The sequence below is a fragment of the Chiloscyllium punctatum genome, chromosome 15, assembly GCF_047496795.1.
Source record: "Chiloscyllium punctatum isolate Juve2018m chromosome 15, sChiPun1.3, whole genome shotgun sequence".
Lineage (NCBI taxonomy): Eukaryota > Metazoa > Chordata > Chondrichthyes > Orectolobiformes > Hemiscylliidae > Chiloscyllium > Chiloscyllium punctatum.
The window spans coordinates 49,455,738-49,469,195 of record NC_092753.1 but is presented as its reverse complement, the minus strand read 5'-3'; positions in this window follow the sequence as shown (position 1 = coordinate 49,469,195).

Here is a 13,458-nt window from a genome sequence, read left to right as displayed (position 1 = left end):
GGGATTTGGATTTTAAAATATAGACTTTAGTCAGTTCTATGAAGTTTTATTTGAAAGATCAAGAAATTTTGTGGCTTCAGGCTAGTGGTCTAGCAAGATACTAGCAATGTTAATGAATGGAAAGCCTATACTGCTGATTTTTACAGCAGACCAGAGGTCATTAATTTTAGCTTCTGACTTCACTTTAGAAGGAATACAATTTTTCTCCTACCAGTTTAGATGAATTAGGAACTCAGTTCAGAAAAGAGAATAGTTTTCTCCTAGCAGGAGATTCAAGTTTTAGTTCAGTGGAACCAGCCATTCTAGCTGAGATGTTATTCATTCCTGGTGCATCAAGCTGCGATACCTTGTGTAGAAATCTTCAAATTATTAGAATTGAGAAAGTTTAGATCATCAGAATTGTGAAAGGTTCATGTCTGAAAAGTTAGAAATGAATTATAAAACTGACTTTAGCAGTCAGAGGAAGTGAAACTGGGAAGAGTCATTTAAGTATAAATTGAAAGTGTTGACATTGGTAGTGGATAAGTTGTTGATATGGATTCTGAAAGATAAGGTTTACATGCACTTGAAGAGGCAAGGACAGATTAGAAATAATTAGCATGGCTTTGCGTGAGGAAAATCATGTCTCACAAACTTGATTGAGTTTTTTGAGGATGCAACCAAAGGAATTGATGAAGGCAGAGCAGTAGATGTTGTCTACATGAACTTTAGTGAAGCCTTTGATCAGGCTCTGCATTGTGGACTAGTTAGTAAAGTTAGATCACATGGGATTCAGGAAGAGCTTGCTAAGTGGGTACAAAATTGGCTTGATGTGTGGAGACAGAAGTGGTGGAGGGTTGTTTTTTTTTAAACTGGAGACCTGTGGCCAGTGGTGTTCCACGTGGGTCGGAGCTGAGTCCACTGCTATTTATCATTTATATAGATGATTTGTTTGAGAATTTAGGAGGCAATGTTAGTAACTTTGTGGATGACACCAAAATTGATAATATAGTTGCCAGTGAAAAAGGTTATCTAAGATTACAAAGGGATTTTGATCAATTGGGTCAATGGGCTGAGGAGTGATGATTTAATTTGGATAAATGCACAGTATTGAATTTTGGTAAAACAAATAACGGTTGGGCTTATACAGTTAATGGTAGGGCTCTGGGTAGTATTGTTGAATAGGGAGACCGAGAGGTTCAGGTACATAGTTCTTTGAAAGTTGTGTCACAGGTAGACAGAGTAGTTAAAAAGGCATTTGGCATGCTTTTGTTCATTTCCTAGACCAGTGAGTATAGGATTCTGGATTAGTGGTGCTGGAAGAGCGCAGCAGTTCAGGCAGCATCCAAGGAGCTTCGAAATCGACGTTTCGGGCAAAAGCCCTTCATCATGGGGACAGTGCTGAGCTGGACGTTTAGAACTAGGGTGAGGTGGGGGTAGGGGAAATGAGGAAACTGTTGAAGTCCACATTGATGCCCTGGGGTTGAAGTGTTCCGAGGTGGAGGTAGAGGCGTTCTCGCTCCCTCACCACCAGATGCCTGGAGGATGAATGCCTCATCTTCCGCCTCGGAACACTTCAACCCCAGGGCATCAATGTGGACTTCAACAGTTTCCTCATTTCCCCTTCCCCCACCTCACCCTAGTTCTAAACTTCCAGCTCAGCACTGTCCCATGACTTGTCCAGACTTGTCCTACCTGCCTATCTCCTTTTCCACCTATCCACTCCACCCTCTCCTCCCTGACCTACCACCTTCATCCCTTCCCCCACTCAACCATTGTACTCGATACTACTTTCTCCCCACCCCCACCACCCTCTAGCTTATCTCTCTACGCTTCAGGCTCACTGCCTTTATTCCTGATGAAGGGCTTTTGCCCGAAACGTCAATTTCGACTCTCCTACCAATCAACCACACCGCCCCGTTGCCCAACATTTCAACTCCCCCTCCCACTCTGCCGAGGACATGGAGGTCCTGGGCCTCCTTCACCGTCGCTCCCTCACCACCAGATGCCGGGAGGAAGAACGCCTCATCTTCCGCCTTGGAACACTTCAACCTCAGGGCATCAATGTGGACTTCAACAGTTTCCTCATTTCCCCTTCCCCCACCTCACCCTAGTTCTAAACTTCCAGCTCAGCACTGTCCCCATGACTTGTCCGGACTTGTCCGACCTGCCAATCTCCTTTTCCACCTTACCACTCCACCCTCTCCTCCTTGACCTATTACCTTCATCCCTTCCTCCACTCACCCATTGTACTCTATGCTACTTTCTCCCCACCCCCACCCTCCTCTAGCTTATCTCTCCAAGGTTCAGGCTCACTGCCTTTATTCCTGATGAAGTGCTTTTGCCCGAAACATCGATTTCGAAGCTCCTTGGATGCTGTCTGAACCACTGTGCTCTTCCAGCACCACTAATCCAGAATCTGGTTTCCAGCATCTGCAGTCATTGTTTTTACCTCAGTGAGTATAGGTTGTCATGTTGGGGTTGTACAGGACTTTGGTGAGATCACGTTTGGAGTATTGTGTACAGTTCTGTTCATCCTTGCTATCGGAAGGATATTATTAAATTGGACAGTGTTCAGGAAAGATTTATCAGGTTGATGCCAGGATTGAAGGGTTTGAAGTTGTAATGACAGGCTAGATAGGCTGGGACTTTTTTTCACTGGAGCATAGGAGGTTGAGGAGTGACCTTATAGAAGTTTATAAAATCATGATGGGCATAGATAAGGTGAATAGCAAAGACATTTCTCTAGGGTGTGGCAATTCAAAACTAGAGGGCACATTTTTAAGGTGAAAGATTTAAAAGAGACCTGAATGGCAATTTGTTTTACACAGAGGGTGGTTCGTGTGTGGAATGAACTGCTAAAGGAAGTGATAGATGCAGGTAGAACACTTAAAAGACATTTTGGACAGGTAAATGAATAGGAAAGGTTTAGAAGAAAAATGCAAGCAAGTGGAACTAATTTAGGTTTGGAAATTTGGTCAGCATGAATGAGTTGGTCTGTATGGCGATAAACCTTTTTGGGATAGGCATGATATTTCTCTGGAATTGAATATCTGCAAGAGGGTAGTATCAGAAAATAGGTTGAAACTTCGATTTGATGTCTTTCAAACTCTCTTAGATATACTGTATAGCTTTTTTGTATTACTTTGTTAAAGAAACATATGCTCTAAGTTAAAGTACATCTGCAGCCTTTCAGAGAATATGTTTCAATGACGAGCCATCACATTAACCAACTGCAAGAATTATAAATATGACTTCTCAAACCAGGTTTCATTCTGGGATTTGATTTGTCCAGTATAACCATCATCTAGAATCATAACAACCTACTCTTAGTCTTACATGTACTTATTTAGAGTTACACATTAATAAACAACTGCAGTTTCATAATGAGAATGCCATTAGGAGAACAAGTTGAATTTTCAATAATTTCCATCACATACATACCATTAAATATATGTGCAATTAGCAAACTGAGGTACGTCAAAGGCTAACCCATACACTGGGGGGGGGAGCAGAGTGTTATGGACAAGGCCAGACTCCCCTCAAAACATTTCAAGAAGGTAGCCAAGATCCTAACTTTGCTAATTGTTTTAAGTAAGTGTAACGTGGATATTCCAGGAGAGAATCAGCTGGTCAAGCCATTTAGTTTTAAACAAAACAGAATTTATTTACAAGATCATGGAATGAAACACAAAGAACAGAAAACAGAATACCAACTACTTATCCCATCCAAAAACCCAACGGACTATCCTAACTTAATGATGCTGTTCCAAATACTTGCAACAATCCCCATAAATACATCGAGGCACAAAAGGTAAAATCAAGCACAGGATCTTACAGGATAGAAGTCAGAAAGATAGTACCAGCCTGGATCTGTCTATGGGTCCAGCAGCCTTTCTTCACATTGTTGCTAAAACAAAACAGAGAAAAGCTGAACTGGGAGAACTGACCACACCCTTCTCAATGTACAAGTGTTTTATTTAAAACTTGAAAGGCTTCTGCCTGAGGCAGTATCTGTTAGCTATAATCAACTTTGTCTAAAACCCATCACCTCCAGACTTTTTGGAGTCTGTGCCATTTATGACCTCTCTGAAAAAAACTGCCAAGGACAGCATAACCTTGTTAAAGGAGCAGCTTCATCACAAGAGTGACATTAAAATATTTTAAATGAAACCACAGCCTCCAAAAAAAAGCTGGCTTTCATGGCTGGCTGCTTTTTTCTCAGGTCTTGACAGCTGAAGTAGAAGATACTGGCTCTGGGAGTAGGTATGTGCTTTTATAGCATTATGTATTACCATCATAGACAACAGGTAGAGGTTTGGGCATATTAGGAATAGCTTGCATGAAACACAACAAGAATGACATTTAGCTGATTTCTGGTAAGATTCAGCCTCTTAGTTCTGTTTCTCTCCCAACATGTACTGCCTCAACTGCTGAGTACTTTGAGCATTTTCTGCTTTTATTTCATATTTTCAGCATCCATAGCATTACCCTTTTGCAACTATGTCCTGAGTTAGGTCTGATCCTACCCCATTGTTAATTGTATTTTGATCAACAGTATCTGCATTAACAGTATCAAAAGAGTTAAGAGTACACTGATTAAACTAGAATATGAAATGAGAAATGTTGCATTGATTTTTTTTCCTGTGCTTGGCTTCTGCAGGCCAACAATGAAAGGATCAGACGTAGGATTGCTCGCGAACCGGAAGGTTCGCTTTCAGACATTTCATCACTGTACTAGGTAACATCTTCAGTGAGCTTCTGGATGAAGCACTGGTGGTGTTGCCCACTTTCTATTTATGTGTTTGGATTTCCTTGGGTTGGTGATGTCATTTCCTGTGGTGATGCCATTTCCTGTTCTTTTTCTCAGGAGGTGATTAATGGGATCCAAGTCAATGTGTTTGTTGATGGAGTTCAGTGGGAATGCCTAGCTTCTAGGAATTCACGTGCATGGCTTTGTTCGGCATGTCCAAGGATGGATGTGTTATCCCACTCAAAGTGGCGTCCTTCCTTATCTGTATGTAAGGATACTAGTGAGAGTTGGTCATGTTTTTTCATAGCTAGTTGATGTTCATGAATCCTGGTGGCTAGTTTTCTGCCTGTTTGTCCAAAGTAGTGTTTGTTACAGTTCTTGCATGGTATTTTGTAAATGACATTAGTTTTGCTTTTTGTCTGTATAGGGTCTTTCAAGTTCATTAGCTGCTGTTTTAGTGTGTTGGTGGGTTTTTTTTTTAGATTAGATTACTTACAGTGTGGAAACAGGCCCTTCGGCCCAACAAGTCCACACCGCCCCGCCGAAGCGTAACCCACCCATACCCCTACATCTACATCTACATTTACCCCTTACCTAACACTATGGGCAATTTAGCATGGCCAATTCACCTGGCCTGCACATCTTTGGACTGTGGGAGGAAACCGGAGCACCCGGAGGAAACCCACGCAGACACAGGGAGAACGTGCAAACTCCACACAGTCAGTCGCCTGAGGCGGGAATTGAACCCGGGTCTCAGGCGCTGTGAGGCAGCAGTGCTAACCACTGTGCCACCGTGCCGCCCAAGGCTACCATGATGCCAAGGGGTCTGAATAGTCTGGCAGTCATTTCCGAGATGTCTTTGATGTAGGGGAGTATGGCTAGGGTTCCTGGATGTGTTTTGTCTGCTTGTTTGGGTTTGTTGCTGAGAAGTTGGAGGACTGTGTTCATTGGGTCCCTGTTCTTTGTGAAAACACTATATAGGTGATTTTCCTCTGCTCTTCATCATTCCTCTGTGCTGCAGTGTATAGTGGCTCATTGAAATAATGTTCAAATGCAGCTTCATTTGTGGATTTTGGTTCTGTAGTTCAATATTTGATCCGTATGTGTTATTTTCCTGTAGATGCTGGTTTGAGGCTCCCCATTGGCTGTTCATTGTACTGCAACATGTAGAGTGGCAGTTTGTTATTGTTTTTCACCTCTTTAGTGAATTTCATGCCAGTAAGGGTATTATTGATGTTTTTAAAGGTTTCCTCTAATTTGTTTCATATAGTGATGACAACGGTGTCATCCATGTAGCAGTCCCAAAATTTGAGTTGGATGGTTAGCAGAGCTGTTTGTTTGAGTCTCTGATTTACTGCCTCTGCTAAGAACCCTGATATCGGAGATCCTATGGGTGTTCCGTTAGTTTGTCTGTAGATTTTGTTGTTGAAGGTGAAGTGTGTGGTAAGGTATAGGTCCATTTGCTTGATGAAATTGTCCTTGCTGATGAAGTTGATGGTGTTCGGTATATGTGTCTTTGGTTTGAGGTTGATGGATGTGAACAGGGTTGTTACGTCAAAGGAGACCATTATTTTATCCTCTTCTATCTTATTGTCTTTGATGGTCTTCAGGAATTGTTGGGTGGAGTGGATGGAGTGGTGTGAGTCTTCCACTAAGTGTTTTAGTCTTTGGTGTAGCTCCTTGGCCAATCTGTAAGTCGGTGTTCCAGGTAGTGAGACAATGGGTCTGAGGGGGGTTCCTGGTTTGTGAATTTTGGGTAATCTGGAGAAGCATGGGTGTGTTGGATCCATCTGGTTTCATTTTTGGAATTCGGTCTTATTTACTTCTTCAGATTTCTGAAGTTTTTTGAGTAGGGCTGTGATTCGGTTCTCTAGTTGCAGGGTCAGGTCTATCGCCACTTGTTGGTAAGTTTTGGTATCTGCAAGTTGTGCATTTGCTTTCTTAATGTAGTCTCTTTGATTTCAAATGACTGTCAAGTGTCCTTTGTCCACAGGTAGGATAGCAATGCTGAAGATTTTTGAGTAGGGCTGTGATTCAGTTCTCTAGTTTTGGGGTCAAGTCTATTGCCACTTGTTGGTAAGTATGTGCTTTCACTTTCTCAATAAGCCTCTTTTATTTAACATGACTGTCTAGCGTCCTTTGTCCACAGATAGGATAACAATGCTTTTGTTTTTGTTTAGTCTTTCTAGTGTTTTTCTTTCTCGTGCATTGAGTGTGTTTCCTTCCTTTTTCCTGCTTAATGATGGTGCAACTATCTGTCTGATGGTTTGCTGGGTTTCTTCTGTGACTTGGTTGTCTTTCAGTTTGTTTCTAATGCTGCTAAGAAATCTTTCTGTCCGCATCATGGAAGTTGTAATTTAATCCTCTTACTAAGATGAATGAAAGGACTGTCATCAGAAGGGAAAACTCATCACTGAAGGGATATATGTCACTGAAACAGCTGAGAGTTCTAGTGGTCTGTGCAATGCTAGAAGCTCTTTGCATGCAGGAGTATAGAATCAAAGCAGGTACAATACTCCTGTGCAATCTAAAACATTACCACATGAGGCAACGTGTGTGAATTTGTGCATTGCCCTATTACCTTTGGGACCTATGTCGGAGAGGGTGGAACGATTTGATGACTGCTTGGAATACAAAATAAATTAGTTCAAGCAGTTTCTATTCAGTTCCCAAAAGATACAGCATCACAGCTTACAACAGCCCACACATTTGGTATTAATTGTCACAGAAGCTACAAAAAGATTACCAATTCACAAGGTGCCACAGTGTTTTAAATTAATTTACATGAGAATTTCAATGAAAATGTCAATCAGAAATTACAGATGGAGAATGACATCTTTCATATTTATTATTCTGATATGAATATATCAAAGCTGATATATATTGCAATTTTTTCTCTACTCCTTGTATTCCGCTCTGCAGATTTCATTTCAGTCAGTCATTGTCACCACTATCACTAAATTCTACAGAGCATAGAATTGGTTTTAAATGTAAATGTCAACACCAACCTGAATGACAATGTGTAGAAAACTATTGAATATCAGAAAGATCACCTGAAGCCTCCAATTTTCATAGAAACCTTGTATATTCAGTTAGCAATTTAGTTGACTGTTCTGATCGATGAAGTACAATGTTAATTTGTATTAGCTATAGCGGAATCATGTATGTTAAAAATAAATGTTGTTTTCTGAGGGATGCTTTATCCTATGTTTCAGATGGAAAATTAAAGATTCACATTAGCATAGTTGCCCTTTTCAGGTTGAACAGTGGAGTGGACTTGCACAAGTTTTATTTTGGCTCCGGAAGAATGGGGTAAAATCTTGAAATTATTTTTCAATGTCAATTAGCCATAAATGAGCAATTTCAGCTCACTGGGCTCCCAAAATAAAATGAATAACACAGGGCATCTACCATCAAGAACAAAATGCCTTGCATTTCATCACATCATCCAAATGGGACCCAGGGTGAATCTCAAATATTTGCCTATAATGAAGGAGGCTCTTCCTAGCATGTATTTGTATTATTTATCTGCAGGACTCAACTTGCTATTTGCAATGTTCAAAGTCTTTTCATGAACAATGTTCAAGACTAGAGAACATTAGTTCTTTTCTGTACATGATTCTGAATAATTCAGTCCTCTAATTCTCAGCATCAATCTCATGGCCATTCCACTACACTGCCACCAAGACCTGAATTTTCACCTGGTGTTTTAAATGGTCTACCTGAATACAACATTTAAAGAGTGATATGTTCAGGTTATTTTACTGCATTAAATTAACAAACTCAATGATATTTTACCATTTTAAGCAAAGTATATAACTAAATTGAGTTAACTCCTTATAAACATTGCTTATTGCTTCTCTGCAGTGATTTGATAATATTGGATAAAATTGTTCTGTTACTGGATTAACATTAGAGCAGGAATACTTTTAAATGTGTTAATTCACAGCTAAATCTTTACAGTGTCCTCTGAGATCTTTATTTGATAAGCAGATGGGACTTGAGTGATAATATTGATCCTGCTGGGGTTACTGCCCCAGGAAGACAAAGTAACTAAACAAAAGAGGCTGTGGGATATGGTGAGATTGTAGCTGAGATGGCAGCAGAAGGCTAATAAAGCTTATCTTAGTGATTTCACTGTTTTAAAATATAGTAAAACTGTTACATTCAGCAGTTAATTTTTTGAGAGCAAATTTGAATGCCTGCACATGTAAACAAAATGTTCAGTGTTTCTGTTCAAGGGGAATCCTTTATTCCTTAATGGGATGTGGGTGCAGCTGACAAGACTAACATTTGTTGTCCATCCTTACTTGCCCTTGAACTGAGTGGCTTGCCATGTCATTTCAGAGTATAGTTAAAAGTCAAATCTGCAAAAAATTGATGCAGATAGTGTTGGGCTGCCTCAGAGACTTCACTAAAGTCTTTATATGAGGGAACTTCAGATCGATCATGTACCGCTCACCAGTGCAACTCAGGGACTGGTGGTCATTCTCTGGTAGCTACTTCAGGGTGGCAGTCTTATCTTGGACCTCATGGACCCTAGTGAAATAATTTCAGACATCCACTGCCCAACTGTATGCAATTCAAATTCTACACAATCAAAGGCACAATATGACTTTCAACCTTTAGGTGAGACATTTTTCCAACTCACTTCCTTAAATTCTTTAGTTACTGTTTTATGGCATGCACAAGTAGATAAGTGGCCTGCCTGGAAGAAATCACAAACTGAAGCTTCAGTGCCTCTTTCTGTATGAGCTGAAAAAAATTATCAGAGGCCAAACCAGGTTAACAGCAGGTGCAAAACAATCTTTAGCATATGTTATAAATGATTCACTGATTTATAACACTTCCAGGAACAGAGGAGAAGCAAGAAAACCAATGAACAAATCTCCAACAACTATGAATTTACAATTGAATTTTTTGTCAAAAGATGTCAGAAATTAATTATAGATATGATCCTGTACTGTTTGCAGTATGTATTCTTGTCCAAATTAATACATATGATGTATAGAATAATAAATAAGGACTTTCTTTTATGATCCATTATTGCAAATTTTGTGAAAATAGTACAAAACAGTAAAATATGAAAGAAGATAATGGGCAGACTGCTGGCCAGACCATGAATATTGCAGCATGATTCAGTGTTGGGCTGAAGGACCATGCAAAATCCCCATTCTGGAGAGTCTAAAGGAATTATCTGGGTAATTACATTTTCCACTGAATAATTCATCTCTGGCTGGAACCCTCTGATAGTTTCCATGAAAATCTGAGACATTGATTGGATGAAATTAACTTAACCAGTTGTTCAGAAAAAGTTAAACAATCAAACGCATCAAAAATGCCTGAGTAACTAAAAAACCGACCCCAAATTAAATCACTCAGAAGCTCCAGGCCCCTCTATCCCAAGACCGTGACCCAACACCCCACCCCTTCACAACCTCGCACAGTTCCAGTCAGACCTGATAAACCACCTGCTTTCCCAGCCCCAAAATCTGACACCCGTTCTCAGGATGAACAAATCACCCCCCTTCCCTCTCCCATGAAGCTGATACTCACACCCCAATCCAAGCCCAAACTTCCCCCCCCACCGCTAGAATGACTAGTCTGCTATCAGACTTGATCCCCTGCCAGAGACCCATCCCCCACCAGTATCTATTACCAGACCCCCATATACTATAAATTATATATGTGTGTATATACATACACACACAAACCAGAACTGTACAATCTAGTCTAGTTGTGGCCTGAGCAAAGCTTCACAAAGGTTCAGTATATCTTTCCTGCTTTATAGTCTATGGGCTGTTTTTTTTTGAGTGAGTTTCATGTAGCCCAGGCTGCCAAGGCCTTGGTGTCTTTTCTGGAGCAAATTTCTTCCCTGAGACTTCCATGCTGTTGGAACCACATTAGATCCCAACTGCACACAACCTAATGAAAAGCAAGTCAGGAACAGCTCTTCCCATGTGGTGTTACACTGTTATCCCAAATTACAGGTTCCAGAATAGCAAGCTAACTCCGTCATTCACTGACTGAGACCTGCAGTCACTGATGGATGTGATAGTGGAAAGAAGGGCAATGTCTTTTCCAGCTGACCATCAAAGGAGACCATGCCACCAGACTTGGCCAGCCGAGGTCAGTGCTGTAAGTCAGGTGAACCACAATGTCCAGTAGAACAGGAAGAAGGTTAATGATCTTTCATGTTGTACAAGGGCAAATGACACTATCTTCTCTCTATAAATCTTAAACTCACAGGGGTACCACTCACTCTAACTCTGCTCCTGTACATTCACCTTACCAAGACCGATGAGCTATGACTCTTATTGTTCCTTCAACATGCCCGGTAAATGGCTTTCATGCACCTCATCCTGCCAAACTATTAATACTTTCTGCCCTCTGCACTACCTACTCACTCACTGGGGACCCCTCATCATTTTTCTTGTTCACGCTGTCCCATAAACCGCTCTTCTATCAGCTCCTATTATTGCTAAATCCCTTCGATTTGATTCATTTCCCTACAGTGTGGAAAGGCCTTTCGGCCCAACAAGTCCATACCGACCCTCCGAACAGTAACTCATCCAGATCCAGTTCCCTCTGACTAATGCACCTAACACTATGGGCAATTTAGCGTGGCTAATTCACCTGACCCACACATCTTTGGACAGTTTGACTATTTGCTGGAAAAATTAGCTCACCCTGCACCAATGTGTCCACAGTATCTAAAATGATGTACCTGTAATCTAGGGACAGGTTGCCCTAGAAAGGATAGACTGTGCTCCAGTGACCAGACTGGAATCAGATGAACCCCTTAACTGACTGTGATGATCCCCCATGACTGACCATAATCCCCCTTGACTGCATTAAAACTAGTCCTCTTTGACTTTTGTACATGGCCTTTTAGATGAAGCACAAGCTGCATAAGCTGATTGCACATGCTGTGGATCATTGACATGGCATGGTGTCGTACAGCAATGTGTCTGACTCCCTTATATAAAAAATAAAACAAAGAACAGCAGATGCTGGACATCTGAAACAAAAACAAAGCTTCCTGTAGAAATTCAGCAGGTCTGGTAGCATCTGTGGAAAAGAAACTGAGATAATGTTCCAAGTTCAATGCCTCTTCATCAGAACCTTTACAGGTAAGTCTCTTGACTGTTCAATGTTCCACATGGTGGCAACCTACCTACCTCCTCCTCCAAAGCAATGCTTGCAGTCAAGGTAAATAGTGTAAAGTGAGTAAATGATAAGAAAATAAACTAACCACCATTAGATGCATTATGTGCAGTCACATGAGCTGTGTGTGTATATTTCTGCTCAAAGAATGATTTGGCAGAAGTATGCAAGTTGTAAATGTACCTGAGCTCCAAAGTGAAGGCCTGAAGGACTGGAGTATGAATTGGGTGTAAACAGCCAAAATGATGTGGTGAAGCTGGTGGTTTGTAATGCCCACGTTTGTGGACAAAGGGCAGAACAGGACATTGTCCAAGAAGTATGCAGGGAATTGCTGATGATGGTGGAGTTGGACGAAGGCTGGGAAAAGCAAGAGATGCTGTAAGTTCCATGTCAGCAATTACCACCATCTAGTTTCTCAGGAAAAGACTGAAGAATTGGGAACTGCATAGAAATGAGATGAGTTTAGCTAATAGTGATCTGCAAATGATTGGAAATAAGGTGGACATCACTCACTAATGAAATGCAAAACCATTGTCTCTTCTTATGAAGACTAAGATCCCACATGCTTTGCTAACAACTCTCAACATGTCCTGTCATATTCCATGATTCATATGCATCCAAACCCCAGATTCCTCTGCCCATCACATTCTTTCAAACTAATGCCAATAAGACTACATTGCATTTTGTGTACCCCTTTGCCAAAATGCATCACTTCATACTTCTCTGTTTTAAGTTCATTAAAATCATCACGTGGCTGCCCATTCTGCTGGTCTATCTACATTCTGATGCAGTTGATTGCATCAGCCTCTCTGGTTCCCTCTTCAGAATCATGGGGAAAATTTTAAATGTTATTAAGTAGTTCAATATCCAATTCATGTATGCACGTATTAATATATGTAAGACATTCACCCTCCTAACCTATGATTCTCCAATTTTGTTAACCAACTTTTTACATGGTACTTTGCCAAATGTTTTCTTAAAATCCAATTAGACGATATCCATTAATTTCCCTCATCAACTTCATCAAAAAATTCAATTAGATTAGTCAAGCATGATCTGAGCTGCAAACAACTATCCTGGAGGGCACAACAGAAAATAGATCAATAGATTCCAGTTTAAGAGAAACTATTTGAAAAAAAATACTTGCTGTGGGTCTACTAAACATTTGTGCAAGGTAATACCTTATATGGTGTGTATGTGAGGATTTGGGCTTTGACAGATTCAGGCTCAGGTGTGACAGACTCGGTTGGTGAATAGCTCACTTTCAAGAGCCTCAGGTGAACATCAGTCACTTCATTCAGATTATTGTAAGTTGACTTACATGTGTTAAGTTTTATCTTAACAATGAGAGGTGAGAGAAGATTGGCGGGAAAGAGAAGCAAAAAAACATTGGAACATGAGCATGTTAACAAGTGGCTTACTGAGACAAAAATATCATTGATATCAGTGGTAAAGGTAATCAGGGTGAGTGTAAAATGAGTGCCAATTTGCCCTCACCAGTTTTGTCATGATGTGAGAATTAAGATCTTATAATTATTTTCACTGGAGTAGAGAAGGCT